The 22,796-nt window shown below is 49.4% G+C and overlaps 1 protein-coding gene across 1 annotated transcript in view; it reads left to right on the top strand.

The window, feature by feature from the left end:
* Positions 1-22,796, top strand: part of MOV10L1 (Mov10 like RNA helicase 1) — a 1,432,366-nt gene that overhangs the window by 499,768 nt on the left and 909,802 nt on the right. The gene's annotated exons all lie outside the window — the stretch shown is intronic.

The following is a 22,796-nucleotide window of genomic DNA, read 5'->3' as shown; positions in this document are numbered from 1 at the left end:
GTTTATGGTTTATAACAAACATTTACAAAATAGGTTAGTGAAGTAAGAAAAGGCAACCATATACATGGAAAAAGAAAAATTGAATACAGAAACTTAAAATAATAAACAACATTTGATTTTCATGGCTTACAATCATTGGTATAATATACCATTCATAACAATCACATTTTTTTTCCTATAAATCATCCCCATCACTTAAAGTTTTATTTTATATACAGAGGAGCAGCTAAAGAGGGGAATAAATACCATTTAAAATTCTTATACAAAAGTGACTTGTGTGCAAAGACTCCGAATTGTATTATTTAAAACCAAAGTACAACAAATATTTGTACCAACTTGAGCTGGGAAGATGTTATCACAAGTCTCTCCCCTTCTCACCTGTTTTTGTTGTTTGCTTGCGACCTTCTGTGGCGTCTTCTTTCTCACGGTCCTGGATTTGTATAAACCCGTGTGCTGGTCCTCGGATTCCAGCGTGATGTTCACAATCCAACTCCAGGATACGTTCAGATGACTAGGACAGAGACCAGGAAGAAATGATGCCTGCACTCGGAGGCACGGAATGCTGTGACCCGAGTACGGGTGAAAATCCAGGAAGATTGGAGGTAAGGCAGAGGGAAGGGCGGAAGGAAGGGCTATTCAAGGAACCGGGAACCAAGAATCAGAAGAAAGCTCTCAGCGAACTCCGGCAACACACGTCCAACTACAGCAAGCGGTAGCGTTGAGATGCGCAGAGCTGCGGGGGCGTGTCTGTTTTGTAGAGCGTGGAGCGCAGAGACTGGCAAGCAGCGTTTCCGTATCAAGCGGCCATGTTAGAAGGATTACTTTATTCAATCCCCTATGGGTCAGGGACCACGAAGTCCAGAAGGGACGCAGACGACGGTTCATGACAGTATGCCTCCTCTGAAGCCCAGCTCCTCCGGGTTTGCCCGGATGGATAAGATGGTATCTTCGAACCAGCTTGGGGGCGTTCATGTTTGACATGGGATCCCAGGTGCGCTCACTGGGAGGGTATCCTTTCCATTCGACCAAATATTATAGTTGACCAGGTCGGTACCTACAGTCACAGATTCTGTAAACCTCATATTCGAGTTGGTCATTGACAATCACTGGGGTAGATTTTTAGCTGTTCGAGATGGCTGAAGATATGGTTTTAACAGAGAGGTGAGGAAGACTAGATGGATCCTTTTCCATGATTCTGGTAGTCGAAGTCGAAAGGCAACTGGATTGACTATTTCTTTTTTAGAAAAGGGCCCGTAATATCTGGGAGCCAATTTATTTGGTCGCAGATGTCGGGGAAGGAGCTTCGAGGATAACCAGACTTTATCGCCTACTGACCAGGAAGGCCCAGGCCTTCTTTTAGAGTCAGCATGTTTAACGTCTCTTCGGGCCTTTTCTAAGTGTTCTTTTGCTTCTTTGTGTACATTAATAAGGGTTTCAATCCAGGAATCAACCGCAGGAACTGGGGTAGGGTGTGGAAGAATGGATGATAGAACTGAAGGATGAAATCCTTGACTACAGAAGAAAGGACTGGTTTTGATAGCTGAATGATCCGAATTGTTGTAAGCGAATTCGGCCACAGGTATTAAGAGTGACCAATCATCCTGGACCTTAGTGGTGAAGCAACGAAGATACTGTTCTAGAGTTTGGTTTACACGTTCAGTGGCTCCATTGGTCTGTGGGTGATAACCTGAGGACAAAGCACGTTGGATTCCCAGTATGCAACATCATTTTTTCCAGAACTGGGATATGTACTGGGGTCCGCGGTCAGAAATGATCTTGGAGGGTAGCCCATGAAGCCGGAATATGTGTTCCAGGAAGATTCCGGCAAGTTCAGATGAGGATGGCAATTTATATAAAGGTGTAAAATGAACCATATGAGTAAACAAGTCAATGGTAACCATGATAGTTGTGTAGCCCCTGGAAGATGGTAGTTCCACGATAAAATACGTGGCGATGATTTCCCAGGGTCTTGTTGGTATTGCTGGTTGGAGCAGGAGACCTGCCGGTTTCTTATTATCATGTTTCTTCTGATTGCAGACTGCACATGTCTGGATATGGATCCTGATATCATCCTTCATCTTCGGCCACCAAAACTGTCTTTGTATTAGATGGAGGGTGTGGGTGATGCCACGGTGTCCTGAATGAAAACTATCATGACATAGGCTTGTGATCCTTTGTCTCAGTCCAGGAGTGGGACTGACCAAGCGATTGTCCTTGAACAGATATCCGTCCTTTGTTTTGAGATTCCATCAATTGTTTCTCTTAAACTCCTTCCAGGTTTCTGAGGACTGAGTTTGAATTCGAATATCCTACAGGAGAGTGATTGCTTGGGCAACAAATATTGTTTGGGGAAACATCTTAGGAAACGTCCGATCTTCAAGGGGTTCGTAATCAGGACGTCTGGATAAGGCATCAGCTATTATGTTGTGTGTTCCCGGGACATGGTGAATTTGAAACTGGTATTGAGCAAAAAAGAAGGCCCAACGGGCTTTACGACTGTTTCTACATTCTAGGGGTTGCAGGACTTGAAGATTCTGATGGTCCGTGCGGACTTGCACCGGGTGTTTGGCTCCCAGGAGGAGATGACGCCAGTCAGTGAAGGCTTGACGGATGGCTAGTAATTCCTTTTCCAAGGCGGAATAATGAGTTTCACTGGGAGTCAAGGTGCAAGAAAGATAGGCGATGGGGTGTTCTAGCTTGTCAACCAATTCTTGTTTTAGGACTGCCCCAATGGCGTAGTTTGAAGCATCAGTTTCAACAAGAAAAGGTTGATCAATGTCGGGTTGAGCTAGGATGGGAGCTTCTCCAGCATGGGGTCTGGCATGGATTCACATGCTCATGAATATTCCCCGTCGTCAGGCTGGGAATCCTCGGTAAAGAAAAAACCAGTATCAGTTTCGTTTCTGATCTGTCTTTCGTAGTAATAACCAATGACTGGTCTCTGCGTCATACTGACCACAGGCAATGACTGCCCTCTACCTAAGCACCGCCTCTGGCAGCCATCTTCAGATTTTTACCTCACGTTCATGTGTTGGGATCCTCGTGCTATTGCTCTCGAGAGTTAGTGCTATTTTTTTCACGTTTTTTTCTCAAAACTTCGTTTTTTCGGTCAAAAGAGCCTCAAGCTCCACCGACTCTCCATCCGATCAACGGGCACCCGTTTCGGATTCGTCTGCGCCCCTCAAGGGTGAAGATTTCATCGAGCTACGCTTTTGGAGGACTCTAGAAGTTTCTCAGGCCCGGCCATGGCCCAGGAGAAGGGAAGCTCGACGCCCGGAAAGCTGTTCAGGGTCTGCCCTGGATGCCAGCTGCAGAACGTCTTCAAGGAGGACGAACACTCTTTTTGTCTTTACTGCCTACATGAGGACAAGACGCACGTGGAGAAGAACTGTGCGTTTTGCGGCAACATGTCGGAGCGGACCATGAAGGACCGCCATCAACGTCTCGCCAACTGGCTAGAAGGGAAGAGCCCGTCCGGCGAGAAGAAGAGGAAGAAATCCGAGCGGTCTTCTAAGACCTTTGAGGACGCCCCGGCGACGGGGGTCCAACATAAGGCCAAGCACCGCGAGTCCGCTGGCACCGGGAGCGCCGAACGGTCGGGCTCTACGGGCGCCAGGCAGGGCGCACCCTCCCCGGCACCATCAACCACGAGCCAACGCTCTGGGTCGGGTAAGAGGAAGGCCGAGCACCCGGCGAAGCTCCTGGAGAGGCCCCGGTCGAGCTCGAAGGCGGAGGGGGAGCGAGGCAGTGTCCCCCCCCTCAAGGATAAGGCAGTGAGCGCACCTAAGGTGGTGAAGGCCTTAATCCATCCGGCCAAGCCCTCTATCGAAACTGTCGCGGCGGCCCTGGCTCAGCCTGTGGAGGCTACACCAGTGGTGGCGACCTCGGGGCTCAGAGTCTCCCTGCCACCTCGGAGGGAGTCCTCTTTTGTGCCCATCGATAGGACCCCTGTGAAATCCCCCGTCGGGAAGAAAAAGGGGGGGCAGGGCGTCGTCGTAGATTCGGCCTCAACCTCGGAGGAGGAGCTGGTCGAGGTCTTAAGCCACGGCCTCGGCGTGGAAGAAGACCGGCCCATCGGGATGGATCCCGACGCAGGTGACAACGACATCGTCGAGGGTACCGACGGGGCCCCTGATCGCCCGTCGGATTCCCCTCTGCCAGCGCCGCGAGACAACTCGGCGGCCATTTTGTTGGCTATACAGTCCTTATGCTCTGAGATAAGGACGAGACTACCGTTGCCGACGGAACCTCTCCCGTCGGGGGACCCAGAACCGGGACCTTCTGGTGTTCCCCCTACCAAGAAAAGAAGGATCCACCCTCCACCTCCTTTTCAGCCGTCGCGCCCCTTCCAGCCCTCCTCCCCGTCCACCCGAGGGGATGATACGGGGACTGACACGGCAGCGACGGGTACGGACGATGAGGTATACCTCGAGGATGTACCGTCGTCGCCTCCCACCAGGGCTTCTCCGCCCGACGAGATTGGATCGTTCCACTCAATGATCGCCAGGGCATCCGAGCTTTTCCAACTCTGCCCTGAGGAGAAGAAGAAGGAAGGTTTCCTTTATCAGCGGCGCGAGGCCAAGAGGAAGACGGTCCTCGCGGTGCCTCTATTGGACAACATTTGGGATGAGGGCCTCACCCTCCTCAAGAACCCGTCCACGACGCCAGCTAGAAGAGACCGGTACGAGAAAAAGTACCGGGTCCCGGACACGGCCCCCCTGTGCCTCCGGGCGCAGCCTACTCCGGACTCTGTCGTCTCCGCGGCGGCCAGGAAAAAAGCGGGGGGGGGTGTGCGGCCTCCACATCGACTTCCCCACCGGACGGCGAGGGAAAGACATTGGACGCTATGGGACGCAGAGTCATCTCGTCTGCAGCGACGACGATTAAAGCTGCCAACGCCTTGGCTATCGTGGCCCGATACGACAGGGAGCTCTGGTACAAACTGGCTCCCCTGCTGGACTTCTTGCCGGACGACAAGAGGGCAGAGGCCCTGGAGATCCTGCAGGAAGGTGAGGTGGCTTCGGACCACGCCATTACCGTTGCGACGGACATCGCCGACACTGGGTTCCGCCAGTTGGGCAACGGCGTTTGCCTTAGGCGGCGTGGATGGCTCAAGGCTACGGACTTCCGTCAAGACGTTCAGACCAGAGTCCTGGACATGCCCTTCGATGGGAACAACCTGTTTGGGAAGACGGTGGACGATTCCCTTCAGGCCATTAAAGCGGACACCGAGACGGCCCGGGCCCTTGGAGTTCTGCAACAGCGACGGACGCCCTTTCGGAGCAGCGGAGGCAAGGGCGCCTCCAAAGGTTCCGGCGGCGGTTTCTCCTCCTACCGTCAAGCGGCCCGCTCGTCATCTCAGGAGGCCTACAGAGGACGAGGCAAGCCTGGCGGACCCCGCCGTCGTCGCAAAGGACAAGGCGCTAAAGCCTCGTCGAAGCAGGATTGAACCGGCCGGGGGGTCGGGCCCCCACCGAAGCACCCCGGTGGGAGGCCGGCTGGCGAGCTTCGTCAGCGTGTGGGAGTCCATCTCCACCGACCGTTGGGTGCTGGACGCCTTGGCCCGGGGCCACGCGCTCGAGTTTCAAAGAAAGTGTCCGCGCGTCCCCCCCGTGGCCAGGAAAGAACTTCACGTCCCTCAACTTCTCCTGGAGGTGAAGGCGATGCTCAAGAAGGGCGCCATCAAACTCGTCCCAAAGAGGCTTCGGGGCTCCGGAGTCTACTCGAGATACTTCCTCGTGAAGGAGAAGACGGGGGGATGGCGCCCCATCCTGGACCTGCGACGTCTGAACAAGTTCATCAAGGCGCAAAAGTTCCGGATGGTCACCCTCCAGCACGTCCTGGGTCAGCTGGAGGAAGGAGACTTCCTGTCGTCGTTGGATTTGGAGGATGCCTACTTCCATATTCCCCGGCACCATCAATACCCCTACCTGGACGACTGGCTCATCCGAGCCAAGACAAGGGAGCTCGCCGTGGTTCACACGGCAAGGACCGTCCAACTCCTCACGGACCTGGGATTCTCCGTGAACTACGCCAAATCCCACCTGGTACCCGCGCAAGACACTCTGTTTCTGGGAGCGAGGCTCAACACAGTGTCCCTTCTGGCCTCCCCGTCGGAGGAGAGGACCAGGACCATCCTGGGCAAGGTGCAGCGGATGTTGGTGGCCGACACGGCCAAGGTGAGGTCCATCAAGTCCCTCCTCGGAATGATGTCTTCCTGCATCTACCTCATTCCCATGTGCAGGCTCCGGATGCGCCCGTTGCAGGAGTTCCTGGACGCGCGCTGTATCCAAACGATGGGCAGCTTCGAGGAAAGGATCACACTCGACGAGAGTTTCCGACGAGCGATCCGGTGGTGGGGCACCCGCGCGCATCTGACGGCGGGCATGGACTTCCAGACCCCAGCCCACCAGGAGACAGTGACCACGGATGCCTCCCTGGAAGGGTGGGGAGCGCACACCGAAAATCTGCACGCAAGAGGCCTTTGGCTCCCGACGGAGAAATCCCTACATATCAACGTCCTGGAGCTCCGTGCAGTGTTTTGGGCCCTCAGGTCCTTCCTTCCGTCCCTCAAGGGCAAGGTGGTGAGGATCTTCACCGACAACACCACCACCATGTTTTACATCAGAAAACAGGGCGGAACCAGGTCCCCAGCACTGTCCAAGGAGGCGCAGGACCTGTGGCATTGGGCAGTCGCCCAAGGGATGTTTCTGGTGCCGTTTCATCTGGCAGGGATAAAAAACACCATCGCCGACTCACTCAGCAGGGAGCTGCGCTCGTGCCACGAGTGGGAACTACGGCAGGATCTAGTGGATCGCCTCTTCCGACGGTGGGGCACACCCCAGATCGACCTGTTCGCGATGGCGACGAACTCCAAGTGCCGGAGGTTCGCCAGCAGGTTTCCCCAGGCGAGGAGCATGGGCGATGCTTTCTCGTTCCCCTGGGAGGGCCTGTTCCTCTACGCGTTCCCTCCTTTGCCACTGCTAATCCGGCTCGTCAACCAGCTCAAGAGGTCACGGTGCAGGATGATCCTCGTCGCACCTTCGTGGCCGAGGCAGATATGGTTCCCGGACCTTCTGGACTTGTCAGCGTCCCCGCCAATCAAGCTGCCGGTGGACGCGGATCTGCTCTCCAGGGAAGGAGGCGCCATCCTCCACCACGACCCGAAATCGCTGAACTTGCAGGCCTGGCTCCTGCAGCGCTAGAGTTTGGAGGATACGACATACCGGCCGACTGCAGAGAGGTTCTTGCAAAGGCCAGGGCGTCCTCGACTCTTAAATGCTACGGACACAAATGGAAGAGGTTCTCTGTCTGGTGCCACGCACAGAAGATTAACCCTCTACGGATTACGGCTCCCCAAGTTCTGCCGTACCTGCTGACGCTGGCTAAAGCTGGACTGGCACACGCGTCCATCAAGATTCATCTTGCTGCGATCTCCCGATACACCAGAACCACGGGACGGACGTCCTTGTGGTCTCATCGTCTGGTGAAAGAGTTCATGAAGGGACTGTTCAGATCGTTCCCGCCGGTGAAGGCTCCGGCCCCGGCGTGGGAGCTCAACGTGGTGCTGACCAAGCTCATGGGACCTCCGTTCGAGCCTCTGCACTCGGCCCCGTTGAAGTTTCTGTCGTGGAAAACAGCGTTTCTTGTGGCCATCACCTCCGCACGACGGGTGGGAGAGATCCAGGCCCTTTCCTGCAAGGCCCCGTACTTGACTTTTCACGACACGAGGGTAGTGCTCAGGACGCACCCCTCCTTCATGCCCAAGGTACCGTCGGACTTCCATCTCAACGAACCCTTGGTGTTGCCTGTATTCTTCCCGTCGCCTTCGTTGCCGGCTGAGAGGACTTTGCACTCGCTGGATGTGGCTAGAGCGCTGAAGTTCTACGTGGACCGCACGAAGTGTTTTCGGAAGACGTCACAACTCTTTGTGAACTTTGGACCTGTCAATCAGGGGAAGGCTCTCTCGAAGGCTTCCATTTCCAGATGGCTCTCCGGCTGTATCATGTACTGTCATCGGTTGGCAAACCGACCGCTGCCCGGCCGTCCGAGAGCCCATTCCACCAGAGCGATCGCAGTTACCATGGCGTTCCTTTCTGGTGTGCCCCTGCTGGACATATGCAGGGCTGCTACGTGGAGGTCGACGCACACCTTCACGAAGTTCTACTGCGTCGATCGGGATTCCAGGGAGGAGTCCAGGGTCGGCCAAGCAGTGCTGCGCAACCTGTTCGCCTGAGGTGAGCCTGGTGAGGAGGTAAGATGCTTAATGTTGAGTTTGATGCAATGCTTAATGTTGAGCCTTTGCCACCTCCCGTGGTTGTGCATGTGTGTACTGCTATGTATTCTTTATTCATGAGCATGTGAATCCATGCCAGACCCCATGCTGGAGAAGGAACAAGTTACTTACCTGTAACTGTTGTTCTCCAGCATGGGTCTGGCATGGATTCACATGCGAACCCTCCCGCCTACCCCTCTGCGGCTCTTCACTTGGTCATACTGCCACTTCACGTGCTTCCAAATCTGAAGATGGCTGCCAGAGGCGGTGCTTAGGTAGAGGGCAGTCATTGGCTGTGGTCAGTATGACGCAGAGACCAGTGATTGGTTATTACTACGAAAGACAGATCAGAAACGAAACTGATACTGGTTTTTTCTTTACCGAGGATTCCCAGCCTGACGACGGGGAATATTCATGAGCATGTGAATCCATGCCAGACCCATGCTGGAGAACAACAGTTACAGGTAAGTAACTTGTTCCTTGTCTGAACTCCGACTTCAACCTTTGGAACGCCGTATCTTTGGCTGAGGTCCACCGAAAGGGTGTATCCTTCTTTAACAATGTAATAATTGGATGCACACACTCCGAAAAGGCTGGTATAAATTTCCGATAGAAGTTAGCAAGCCCCAGGAAGGACTGAACTTGTTTTACAGTAGTTGGAACGGGCCAGTATAGAATGGAGTCTACCTTCGATGAGTCCATTCCAATACCCTTTGGACTAAGAACGAATCCGAGATAGTGAACAGTTGATACATGGAAAAGGCACTTCTCGGGTTTGGCCAGGAGCTTATGTTCACGTAGACGTTGTAAGACTGCCTTTATGTGCTCTTCATGTTTTAGATGGTCCTTAGAGTATATCAGTATGTCGTCCAGATATACAATTTCGAAGATGAACAGCATATCAGAAAACAACCGGTCCATAAAACGTTGGAAGACCGCTGGGGCATTAGCAAGTCCAAAGGGCATAACCAGGTATTCAAAATGGCCAAAGGGTGTTCTAAAGGCTGTTTTCCATTCGTCACCTTCCTTTATACGAATAAGATGGTAGGCACCCCTTAGATCTAATTTTGTGAAGACTACTGCACCTCTGACTGCTTCCAGGATATCCGAGATGAGAGGCAATGGGTAGCGGTCCTTGAGAGTACACTGGTTAAGGCCACGGTAATCTAGACATGGTCTGAGCTCCTTGGTGTCTTTCTTGGGAACGAAAAATAACGAAGCATCCGCCGGGGACTTAGATGGTCGTATGGTGCCGTTTTCCAAGTTAATATCCAGGTATTCCCGGAGGGCCCTTTTTTCAGGTTCTGATAAAATAAACATCCTCCCAAAAGGGATCACTGCTGAAGGTTCAGTATCGATGGCACAATCCTCAGGTCTGTGAGGAGGGAGAGCTTGAACTATGGCGGTCGAAAATACACCTGTGTAAGCCTGATGGGCCCTGGGAATTCGGATGATGTTGGAGACGGTGACTGGCTGAATCACTTGCTAGTCTTCAGAGGACTTTGGTAAGGAATCTAGGGATAAGCAGTGGGACATACAGTGTTCAGAACCAAGAAACAAGGAGCCTGCTGCCCAATTGATGTAGGGGTTATGCTACTGTAACCAGGGCATGCCTAGAACCATTGGATAGTGGGCAGATCTTATAATGTCAAATTTGATCCTCTCTTGATGGTGGTTTATAGAGAGTAAGATCTCTTTAGTTTGAAGGGTTATGGGTCCTGAAGACAGGGGTCTCCCATCAATAGCCTCTACAGGTTGCATAGTCTCTCGAGTTTCATGTGGAATGTTGTGAGTAGTGACCCAATCATGATCTATGAATATGCCCATGGCTCCGCAATCCACTAATGCCAGGATGGGTTAAGATTCTTTCTTGGAAGCCTATAGAAAGGCCTGTAGAATCACAAGATTATTTTGTCCAGGAGAGTTCAAGGATGGAATTGATGTGGAGCAGACATCTCTCTCCCGAAACTGTGCCCCATCTAGGATCGTGAGCTGGCGTTTCCCGAACGCCGTGGAGGAGCAATAGGGCACTCTCTCACGAGGTGCTTGTCGGAGGCGCAATACATGCACAGACCAGTGTGAATCCGTTGCATCCTTTCAAGTGGGGTAATGGGTCCACGAAGGTCCCCAGTTGCATGGGTTCTGGGTCCGAGGTCGGAGAAGCTGTGGGCTCTGGTCTAGGTGGATGGTCTGAGGTGGCCCTTTGGGGAGTTGACTTAGACTTCTTTTTCTCCGCTTTTCTTTCCTGGATTCTAAAGTCTATTTGCAAGGAAAGGTCCATGAGAGCCTGGAAGGAGCTTGGGCGAGCTGCCCTGGCTAACTCGTCCTTTATTTCTTCATTCAGACATCTTCGGAAGAGGGTGAAGCTGGCTTCGTGAGACCAATCAGCTTCCTTCACAAGTTCTTTAAAGCGGGTCACATAGGTAAGCATATCCTGGGATCTTTGTTGAAATTCAAGTAAACGTTCTTGAGTGCTGTAAACCTGCTCTGGGCGATCAAACGTGGCCTTTAGGGCTTCCACAAACCCATCGAATAATGCAGGAGGGCATCGCCCGAATTGACTAGGGGGGTTGCCCAGGTCAAGGCATTACCAGTGAGGTGTGAGATCATAAACCCCACCTTTGCTCTAGGAGTGGAAAAGTAGTAGGGCTTGAAGGTGAAGTGCAATAAACATGAATCAAGGAAGGCACGGAGGGTCTTTGAAGAACCATCATATTTGTCCACTACTCCTCCCAATAACATGCTTTCCTTAGTTGCAGAGTCACGTGATAAGACTGTTTTAATGCAGCTTTCTCAACCTTAAGGTTCTGGACTTCTGTGATTAGTTCCTGCATGCCTCGCATGAGGTCCTGACCCGCGGTTTCCATCTCTGTATCTGTATCGTTTTTTAGGCGTCTCAATCTGTCACAAGTCTCTCCCCTTCTCACCTGTTTTTGTTGTTTGCTTGCGACCTTCTGTGGCGTCTTCTTTCTCACAGTCCGAGATTTGTATAAACCCGTGTGCTGGTCCTCGGATTCCAGCGTGATGTTCACAATCCAACTCCAGGATACGTTCAAATGACCAGGACAGAGACCAGGAAGAAATGATGCTCGCACTCGGAGGCACAGAATGCCGTGACCCGAGTGCGGGTGAAAATCCAGGAAGATTGGAGGTAAGGCAGAGGGAAAGGCGGAAGTAAGGGGAATTCAAGGAACCGGGAACCAAGAATCAGAAGAAAGCTCCAAGCGAACTCCGGCAACACACGTCCAACTACAGCAAGCGGTAGCGCTGAGACGCGCAGAGCCGCGGGCGTGTCTGTTATGTAGAATGTAGAGCGTGGAGCGCAGAGACTGGCAAGCAGCGTTCTGTATCAAGCGGCCATGTTGGAAGGATTACTGTATCCAATCCCCTATTGGTCAGGGACCACGAAGTCCAGAAGGGACGCAGACGACGGTTCATGACAGATGTGTGGTCAAGTACCTACATTTCAGGCTAGGCTCAAATTCTGGCTTTACCACTTAACCAAAGTGTATAATGCTGGGCAAATCATTTAATCTCACTGTGTTTCCTGCCAAAATTATGGACCCCTGGAAGTGATCCAGTTTGCAGTATGAGCTATTCAAAAAAGCCCCCCACCCCCATCCCCAACACACACACATCTTTCTTTGGAAAATATAAGGCCCCATTTATTGAACGAAATTGTGACATTCAATAGCAAAGTAAATATGTCCAATAAGAATTCATCATGGACAATTGCATATTATAAACAGAATGTAAACAGTATGTAACAGACAAATATGTATAGAGGAGGTAGGGGAGCGGCTACCCCTCCTCCCTACCACATCCAACCGGGAGCGATACCAGAAGGCCTGGAAGCCCTCAACCTGCACTGTCTTCCTCCTGATCCGACACTCTCCTGCATGCTAACACTCCCACACACCCTCAACTCAATTAAAATGTGCTGCAAAACTGCAACAAAAAATACAATGTTGTGCTTCAAAATGTAATTTTGTAAAACAAAATATTCTATTCCTTGCTTCAATATTTATCTAGGAGGAGGGAGGCTGTCTTTCACAACAGAATGGCTGGATTGCCAGCACCTCCTCTGTGACCTGCTGCGAGTAGCCAGGGAGTTATTGTTGAGCGCACACCATCTTTGATGGAATAAGGACTGCGGGCCTCGTTGCTCAGCCTCTGCAGGGGTGGAGGTGGCATCATCCTCGATTCTCTCCAGCTAGACCAAGAAAACATGGTGGGAATAGGATGGGGAGGAACGAATGGTTGTTAACGGGAACGGTAGTCCGGGGGAGCTTATGGGAGGTGACTGGGTGGAAGGTGAAGGAGGAGGGGATAGAATAGAAAGAGGAGAGCAGATGGGAAGTGACGATAGGTAGATTGATATTGCCACACTATTTGTTCTGCTTCTCTTTTGCTTTGTACTTTTTTAATATTTTAATTATAGCATTATATTGAAAAAAGGTACAAAACATTTGTCTTAGCGTAGAATTAAGTGGGATTAATCTCTCAGACTCTTGTTAAGGGTTCTGCAGTATACAGCTTTGATTTATCCTGCTTTTGCAATACATTTCCTTATGGAGATGCGGAAGCACATGGAAGATGAAGTGAGTAGCGAATGGAAAGTCAAAGTGGTGAGGGAGTTTATGGAAGGAAATAAAGGAACAAATGGAAGAAGAGAGCAGACGACTTTGGAAGGGGTATTGGAGAGCTTGTGATTTTTCAAGGGATGAGCCGGTGGAAGGCGAGAGAAGATATCCCATTTGAATAAATTTAGTGAATCTGGGCAAATTACTTTGTCAGCAAAACCTGGTGTGGTGAACAGGCTGTTTGCAGCCAGTCATACCCCTAAACACACAGCTCTAATATTAGAGAAAAACAACTTAAAAAACATCTAACATGTGTTGCATTCATGACAGCCATAACTTTCTCCCACAATTAACTCCACACTTATGCCCTATGAACCCACGACCATCGGACAGCCTTGCCCAAGAATCCATTTGCCTTAAATGTGCCACATAGTGCATTCCTAATAAGCATCTATAATATATCATAGATTCTTATAGTCTTCCGGATAAATGTGTCAACCCTGGTCCTAACAACCTGGGATGGAATCCAGACTTCTGCACCTTATAGAGCAATCTAATAGACTAAACCAATTTAAGGGTGCAAATGGATTTTTCCAGATCCTGGCAAAAAATGTCTTCCTGAACATGGGTCTGAGAAATCTTGCTTTACGTCAGCCCTTTTTTTAGGGTACTCCGAAAACCACACACAATGGAAGTTGGGCCCCCCTGATCACAAACCTGGCCCATACAGATCAAAATCCCTGGAGCCGGGCCTTTTTGGGATACCATTGCCAAAAGTGACACAGTGGGTAGATATAGGGAGCCACTTGTGACCCCTTACATCTGCTTCTCTATTCTACAACTACAGATGCATTTCCACAAACTAGACTTTTTGTTGTTGTTGACTTTGTTTCCATTGAGGAATTCTGTAACTGGGGTTTCGGTCCGGAAAATGACACGGCACAGTTGACTCACACTAGCATATGGTGTGGATAGCATTTTAACATTTGTCTCATGGGTTCTTTTAAGCCCCTTTCTGGAGATAGTCTTCTGCAGCAAAGGTGCTGCTTGGCAGATAAAGAAATACTGCTGTGGGAGATCCATATGCACTGACTGTTGTAATTGATAAGCATTTTGGTTACAAGCACTTTTCTTTTCCAGTGCACATGCATCACTGAAATAAAGTAGGAACTCGAAGACCTGTGCACGGTCTATGGCCTTTCAGCATTGTTTCTGCAGACATCTCACTGTGAGAAACCAGAAGGTGTCTCACACGCTAGTCATCGGGAGAATCCGTCATTCAGCTGGCCAGGACACGGCCATCGCTTTTGGATCCAGTTCCTGGGGGTGGACCAGTGATGGAGGATCACCTGGGTGGGGGATCTTCCGGGAGTGGGATACCTGATGGCGAGATGCGGTATCCCTCTCTTCCCTGCAATACCTATACCCCATCTTACCCAGTAGGATATATGGAAACTCTAATTTCCTGCACAAATACATTCACACGGACAGCCCGCTCTGGGAGAAAACAGACTCACACCTAAGCCGTGTACCTGACATATCCCACTACTATGGTCAGGCAAGGTCAAGCAATTAGTGGTCACTATTCACACCTGACTTCCATTAAACTTCCCCACACGGATAAAAGGCGGAGCACAAGAGCACACTCTGAGTGAGACAAACACACAAAGGACCAGCAGTTACGAGACAGCAGCTGAACGAGGGAAGGAAGACAGCAAACAACGAAGAGTGCACAAGGAGGGAGATATCCTTGACCTTTACAGCTGATAGCCTTTAATTTCCACCCTCGGATTTCAGAGCACAAGGCCAAGACACCAGACAGAAGAATCCTGTATTGTGTGTCGGAGATACCCGGGGCCCTCCTGCCCGGCTGATTGAGTAGGAGAGAAGCAGCAGCCAGGCTGGTACCGACCTTGGCTCCAAGATCAAAGAAAGATCAACACAGCCGGTGAGTAGGGGAACGGTCTGTGTTGAAGTTAATGTTGCAAGCGGCAACATTGTATACAAAGAGCAAGGATAAAGATAGCTGAACGCGTGTAAAGCAAGACGCGAGAGTAGCCTAACGACTGATGGATGTTTGAACTATAGCGAAGAAGATACAATCTTTGTGGCAGAGTGGTCCGGCACCGCAAGTGTACTCAATCGAAGGTCTCTGTAAGATATTCAGCCGAGAAGTGGCAGAAACGAAAGTTAAAGAATAAGAATTGGTGTGAATCAAAGAGGTCCTGCGGCGGTTTAAGCAAAACCCAGTGCACAATCAAGTCTTTGGATTTTGATACAAAGGGATCTGAGCCCAAACGAGGGAGATCTGCGGTTTGTGCTCGAACGAGGGAGACCAATCGTGAACATTGTGCTAAAGGGGTCTGAGCCCAAACGAGGGGGTTACGTGGTCTGAGCCCGAATGAGGGAGACCAATTGCGAACCTGTGAATGTGAAAATACTGATAAGAAAGGAACTTTGGTGTTTGTGTGTAACTTCAGTCCATCTGCAATAAGAGACTGTCATTGGGAGAGAGATTTTAGCAGAAGGCGCTGACACCTATGCTTTGAACTGTTTCCTTGTGGCCAAAAAGCCAGAGTGTGTGTGCGAAGCTCCAACGTGCCGTCTTGTCCTGTGTTGAAAACTTGGGGAAGGGTAGCCAGCTGCTCAGCTATCCTGACATATTATTTCTTGAACACTTTTCTTTTGCCTACATTGTTGTCCCACACATTTTGTATTTCGAAGTAAGGATAGGCAATAGATTTATGTGTGTAGGCCCTTTTATTTTGACAGAGATTCCACTAGGACTGCGTTATTATTATTTGATGGTCTTAGCTTGCTCCCATCCTTAGATTTAGGATTAGATAGGCGCTCAGCCAACCCATGGAGTTCAATAAGCACCCTTGAACTGTGATCACTTGTGTCTGTCTTCACTGTTTGATACCATGCCTTCCTTACATAACACAGTCAGAAAATTGTTTCTTAATGGGTGTCCTACTATTGGAGGAAAAGGCACTTGCAAGTGCCACAGCAGCCTTTTTGCTCTTTAGTCATCAGAGTTTCTACCTGTGAGTGTTGCTCTGCAGGGTTTGCCATGCCGTCCTTGCATTCGATAAATCCACACTGAAATTGTCATTGACATTTAATCAATCTACTTTGACACCTGTCGGGAAAATTCAACACTTACTGCAGAGCTAGGAGAAGGTTGCTTCAGACCAGCAGGTTCTGGGAATAGTTTTGACGGGATAGTTCCCTTCTGTTCCTGGACAAGTCTTCCGACACTCCTTGTCCTCTGCCTCCTTCGCCTCCCTCGTCAGGACAACGTTCTGGTTCAGGTGTCACAGGGCTTCACTGTATAGGCTTCTGTTGGGGAGAATTCTCATAAATGTGCTAATTCCCTTCACCTTAGAGACCCCCAGCAACTTTGCTGGATTTTAGAGAAATTGATTTTCTTACCTGGAAAGTGTGTGAGCCTTTTTTCCCACTCTCATGTATTTTGATGTGTGTTTTACACTTGTGTTCATTGATTATGGAGTTTTAGATAACTCCATAGGCATCATCTTTTCATGTGTGTTACACAGCACCCTCAGTGCAGTGACACAGGGATGTCTTTTAGACTTCCCAAAGGTTTAAATACCTTCTCTGGGATAAACTACTGTTTCCCAGAGAATGTAAAGTGAAATTGACTTTACTAGTCTATCCAAATTCCTAGACCCAGCACACACCATCTTACAATGGAGTGCTGGAGGGGTTAAATAGTATCCCCTGTGTCTAAATACTCATGTAGAAGTCAAATTCTACCCTTTCCTATTGAAAAGGCTGGTGGCAGTGGTTTTACAACAAACTACCATGATTTTCCCCGACCGCGAACACCGGTAGCTAAAAATCACGGGAGCCATGTTTTTCAAGATGGCGCCTTAAGCCCCTTTGTTTAAACAGGTCCCAGTCTTCTTTTTTCGCCATTTCCTTTTGGAAAGGTCCTTTTAGTATTTGTCTCTGCGCACCAAACCAGGTTTCGTCCCCTTGTTCGTATGCCTTTGGCGGGCTCCAGGACTGAAGACCCCCCTCTGGCGTCTGAGTGTCTGGGGTGGGCAGGAAGTGAGCGAGGTGCCCGAAACTCCCTGTGCTTGGTCCCCTAGGAGACCCAAATGCACTCTGGCATGGTTGGCTGGCTGACTGTCTGGCAAGGACAGCCACCCTGCTGGGTGAGTGACAGCTAGGCAGGAATGAAAAGGAGAGAACTGTTTAAAAGGTGAGTCTCTTAACCGAAGACGAGCTGGAAGAGGACGGCTGCTGCAACTCCTAGACCGTTGGTTTGCCTGGAAAAGCCCTGCTGCAGGACCGATTTGCCAAGTTCATCTCGACAGAGAAGCCACTTCAAGGACGACTTCTTCCTTTGAGTTGGTGGGACTAATCAACTCGTAAGCCACCTGGATACCATTCTCGAAGCTGGTTAGGATTAACCAGGGGGATGGACACCAGCTTGTGTGCTTGAAGAACAGCTACTCGAGCTGAAGTGACTCCATTTTGTTTGTGTTTTCCAACGATCCCGTGCAGTGCAGTAGTCCCTCGACATCCTGCCTCTTGTCCCCACGACTGAGGCTCAGGAATAGTGAGATCTGCAGTAACTGCCAGGAACCAACCACTTCAACTGCATTTGTTTCTTCATACTAAGGTACTGTGCCAACGCGATTGAGAGTACGCCTCTCTCGCGGTGAAAGTTTGTGAAACTTTCCCAACTTGAAGGCCTAATCAGCTTGTGACCCAACAAATGATTCTTTTTCGCCTAAACTACTTCTGAGAACTTTTGCAAAGACTTTACCGTTTGATGCCAGAACTGCTCTTTCCTATCCAGAACACTGGCCTATTGACTTTGGCATATGCCTATTAACTTGAATTGAAGTCTTCTGGTGAACTGAAACTATTTGCACTGTCTTAACAAGTATATGTGATCTATTCTACTTACCTTGTGCCTTTTTGCTCACTTCTAAGTAACTGAACTGCCATTTGGCTCCTATTTCAGGGGAGCTCAAACTGTCTTAAAATCTTTGTTTTGTATTGAAGTGTATTGGTATAAAATATCAAATTGCTTCCTTCTAGTGAAATGTTTTCTAAATGATTGTGTAATAAATTAATAAGTGTTTTACCAAGAAACCTTGAGTATAAGTTTCTACTTGAACCACTGTGATTGAAAGTCCTCTGCGTAATGACTTGTACTGCTCACATTCACTCTTGAAATAAGCCTGGCTGCTCAGCTTGCTACCAAAAACTGTTTGGTACAGACTTATACCAAAGGTTGGTTTGGCTTACACCTGTAGTCCTAATTGTGTGTGGTGGTCACAGAGGGTACTGCATGCAATTCTGCTTAACAGCTCCAGAAAGCTTGTTCCCTGAAGTATTGGTACTTAAGGTACTTATTTGTTCCCTAAAAGATGATGGCAGGGGTCAACATATTTAGTTGCAAGCTAACAGCCATGCATAAAAAGTTACTCACCACCTCAGTTCTCCAGGTACACACAGAAAAACCATTTTATTTCTCGCCAAATATCACTAATACTAAAAGCTAGTGGAGAGTGCACATTTTGAGATTTGGTCTAGTCACAATTTTAGACCTTTGTCTATTTAAAGGTTTTCTGTATATAAGGATGTTGAATACTGGCACACTTGCCTAGATCATCCAGTTCCTTTTCAGCAGATTTTCCCTGGGCTATTGATGTACCATACAAGCTGTTAACAGAAAGTTTGAAGTTTGATCTCAAATCAGCTGTGATCATGTTTGCAAAGATTCTGACAGAGGTAATTGATCATCGCAGTCAGGCGAGTGTTCAATAATTTAGTTTGAGGCCTGTTTGGCGTGACCGGGTCAGGGACTTGATCCTGTCATGTGGGAACAGGGAATCCTTCTGACCTGGGGCGGGAGTTTTACCAGGGTTTTTACCAGACCCAGTCCTGCCCCAGAAGTGTGATGAGGGGTTGATGGTGTCCCAGTCTCTGCTCCGTCTGCTTGTGCCACGACTGCTACTTCTGGTATTATTGTCCGTCACCCGATGCCTTTCCACATTGATGCTGCCCCGAGTTTTTTTGTCCCATTTCCGAGCACCAAGTGCCAGCATGCACAACTATTGAAACTGAAGAGGAGCAGAGAGAGAACTGGCAGTCCGAGCTGAGAAGCTGAAACATCTGCATTCAATGAGAAGTGCTTCACTGCAGTGAATAGAGACAGCAAACCAGACCACACTGGAGACGACTAACTCGAATGCAGGAAAAGGGGACTTTGCCAACAGGGGCTAAAGACTGAACTCCTGAGGAGGGGACAGAGCAGACAGATTGGAGTCAGGTGAGATGGTGGACCAATCTAAGGGAGGAGGAAGGACAGAACAGAAAGAACAGAGTTTAAAAGAACAGCAAATCAAAAACAGGGTGGAAGGTGTTCAGGTGAGGTCAGGTGGAGTGAAGGTAGACGGTGAAACCAGGCAGAGGATGGACGATGAAACAGAGTGCGATAGAGCTTGTGGTTGTGCAGGAGATTGTTTGAGGTGCTGATAGTGAGTTAGAGTGGGGCCAGCTAGTGAGAGTGAAACAGTAAATAAGTGAGCACCTGTGAGAGTGGTAGGATAGTAAATGTGTGAGTGGGTGTTCAGAGGGAGCAGGGAGGGAGGGACATAGGAGAGGAGAAGGGAGGAGTTGGGAATAGAGAGGGGAGGAGAGCAGGGGGAATAGGAAGGGAATGGAGAGAGAGTAAGACCGTTGGATGGAGAATGAGAGAAAGACTAGTGGAGAAGAAGAATAGAGAGAGTGGGAGGGAGGGATGGAGGGGGAGGGCCAAGTAGAGAGGGTGAAGGAAAGAGAAGACACAGGAGTGGGAGGAGAAGGGTGAGTAAGACCAGAATTGGTAGTGGAGGGAGGAGATAGTAACAGACAAGATACACAATATTAGAGAAAGGGAGCAGTTGCAGAAGAGAGTGAAAGGAGCTTGATGCTTATTCCTTACCAGTGCTTTCAAACCTGGGAAATGTACCTTAGAGTTAGGGAACACTTAGGAAGTGCCGGATGGAGTTAGGTAGATAATGCTTCTGCCTTTAGTCCCTCACCAAAGCTAGACTAAATAGATAGGTGTCACATACCTCTAGTTTGAAGTCAACCTGGGATTGCAAGGCAGTCTGGGCTGGGTGGTGGGAGCCCACAGGAATTAAAGAGAGGAACGCCCATTAGACTCCCCCACGGTTAAACAGACCAGTAAATACAAAGTAATTCTGATTTGTATTTAGTAAAGACCCTTGAATCATACTTTGGAGTCTAGGAGCTTGTGAAGCCATCCTTCACTCTGGCTGCTAAGAGTCTGCAGAGTTGGTTGTGGGTTGATGATTCAGTTTTGTTTCCTTTCAGACCAGTTCGGTGACTCCACTTCCAATGATTAAAGCAAACAGGACAAACATGATAATATTTGGAATCATCTCGAAGGATAACGTATTAGCCCCTAATGGGACAGAGCCAGCCAATCAGGTTGCTAGGAACGCAAGCTGAAACCGGTGATCTCGGCCCGCTTTCCAAGCCGCCTAATGGTTGCTTCTCCCGTCTGCCATTTCCCCCCACTGACCCCTTTTTTAAAACATCCCCCCCTCTCTACGTCCCTCATTGAAGTGACAGCCGCACTTCCATACGCTGCAGTTTGCTTCTTCCTTTTCTCATGCATGTGGCCACCATGGAAAGGAAAGTGGTGGTCCGTACAGAGCCGCGCCTTCCCTTTCCATGACAGCCATCTTTGAACAGTCTTTTCATTCCGCAAATGGGATGCTGTGAGGCACCCCGTTCATAGTATGAAAATACTTTAAATTAGCCCCGCCCCAGCACACGGGGCAGGTGCTAATGGCGTTAGCACTTGGAACGGGTGCTTAACGCCATATTAGACCCTCCTTACTTGTCCGTCACTCCTTAATTAAGATGAATTTCCAAAATCAGCACTAGGGAGATGATTTTGCGAGGCCACACTATTATTGTGAACAGGGAACACACTGAGAGGTTAGCCAAACCCAATCAAGGTGTGGTAGTAGAGCAGCCATGACTTAGTGTCTGTAGGGGTGTGAGAGTGGTCTAGGGCTAGGGCTACAATGAGTCCACAAAGAACACCACCAATAATACAAGAAAATTGAACCAAGAAAAAAAAGAAACTGTTCGTAGCGCGGCATGGAAGTAGAAGGAACCACCATTCATGAGCCGCACATTGATTGGAAAGACTGAGGACCTTAATGAAAATCCAGATCTTATTAACTACTGAAAGTAAACTTTAACAAATAAAAACCCTTTTTATTAAACTGTTTCTGATGTGCAAGTTTTATAACCTGTTGATCAAAGTAGTGTTTTAGGGCATAATGTCACAGTTGGATTTCTTTGCGTATTAATGCTGTACATAATTGCAAATCACTTTTTCAAACCCCTTCTATGAACGATGTGATCTATTTTTTTTTGTTGAACATTCAGTTTTATTGAAATATTTGGGTTATGACATTAATAAAACAATCATACAACCACAAGAATAGGATCAAATGGTTTCACAACCTTTCCTCCTTCCCTCTCTTCCCCCCCTCCCGCTCCCCCGTCATGGTTCTTGAAATAACAATTACGGCAAGGGTCCAATACAGTATAACATGATATATTACCAAAAATGGATAGTCCTCGTGTAGGCGCTCAGAACGCAGGGCCCGGAGCACCAGAATTGAAGCCCCCCCAATCCCTGGGGTAGGGTCCAGTGAGGCCGAAATCTAAGTCAAGTGGTCGCTCTGAAATGTTTCATAGTACTCAGGCCGCCCTTCCATAGTTATCAAAGAAAGGGAGCCATAGGCCCTCAATATTGGTTTTAGATTCGTCAACTAAGTGGGTAAGGAATTCCCTGTCGTATATGGCGCGGACCTTAACAACCAACTCCCTTTCCCCCGGAGGTTGGGCAGCCTTCCACCTTTGGGCCCAACAACACCTAGCGGCCACCAGCATGACCTGTAACATGTGGTCATGTGTTACTTTCGGGCCTCCCCCCGACTTCAAGGCCGAACAAGACCAACCATGGGGATAGAGTTCTTTCAATTCCGTCCACCTCTTTTATCCAGGACAAGACCTCATTCCAGTAGGTTTGTGCCACGTGACTTTTCCACCACATGTGTACATAGTCCCCCCCCCCCCTCAGTGTGGCACTTCCAACAGTGTGGGTCATAGCCATTCCTCATCCTGGCTATCCTCTGTGGGGGGTAATGCCACCTGTGGATCAGTTTCAAGGCCTGGTGGCGATATTGGGGCGTGGCTGTAGAGCCATTGTCTTGTCTGCCCATTTTGGTCCACCGCCTGTTGGTGATGGATGTACCTAGGTCCTTTCCCCACTGTACCTGGGCGGGAGGGGGATCCCTCTGGGTGGACAGCAACAAGAGGCCGTAGAGTCTGGATATTACCCCTTTTGGTTCCCTTATGTGTAATCAAGAGTTTCTCGAAGTCTGTTAGGTCCCTCCTGAGAGTGTCTCCCTATCTATTTTCAGTCAGGGCCCCTTTCATTTGCAAATATCGGAATGGGGAGAGGATACTCAGACCCAGGAGCTCTTTAAGATCTCAGAGGGATATGAATGCTCCGTCCACCCAAAACTGCCCCGCCCTGCTCAGGCCCGCTTCATACCATTGTTGGAAAGCTAGTGGATCGTCAATCCCATCCATAAGTGGAGGAGCCCAAGTACAGCTCAAAGGCGAGGACCATGTTGTGAGCCATCTAAAGTAACCTCCCTCTTTCCATATGGACCATAGTACCCACAGGACTGGGTGATTCAGGATACTCCTCGGGATGCGTGCTGTGGGTTGGAGACCCACAGCCATTCGTCGAGTGTTACCGGGGAGAAAAGTTTGTTGTCCAGTGCTACCCATTGTTTCTTTGTGCTCTGTGCAAAGTCGTCAACCAGGATTCTCAGTTGTGCTGCCTTGTAATA

This window comes from Ambystoma mexicanum, chromosome 12 (assembly GCF_040938575.1).
Source record: "Ambystoma mexicanum isolate Mex_15411 chromosome 12, UKY_AmexF1_1, whole genome shotgun sequence".
NCBI lineage: Eukaryota > Metazoa > Chordata > Amphibia > Caudata > Ambystomatidae > Ambystoma > Ambystoma mexicanum.
This window is presented reverse-complemented; position numbering and strand designations above follow the sequence as displayed.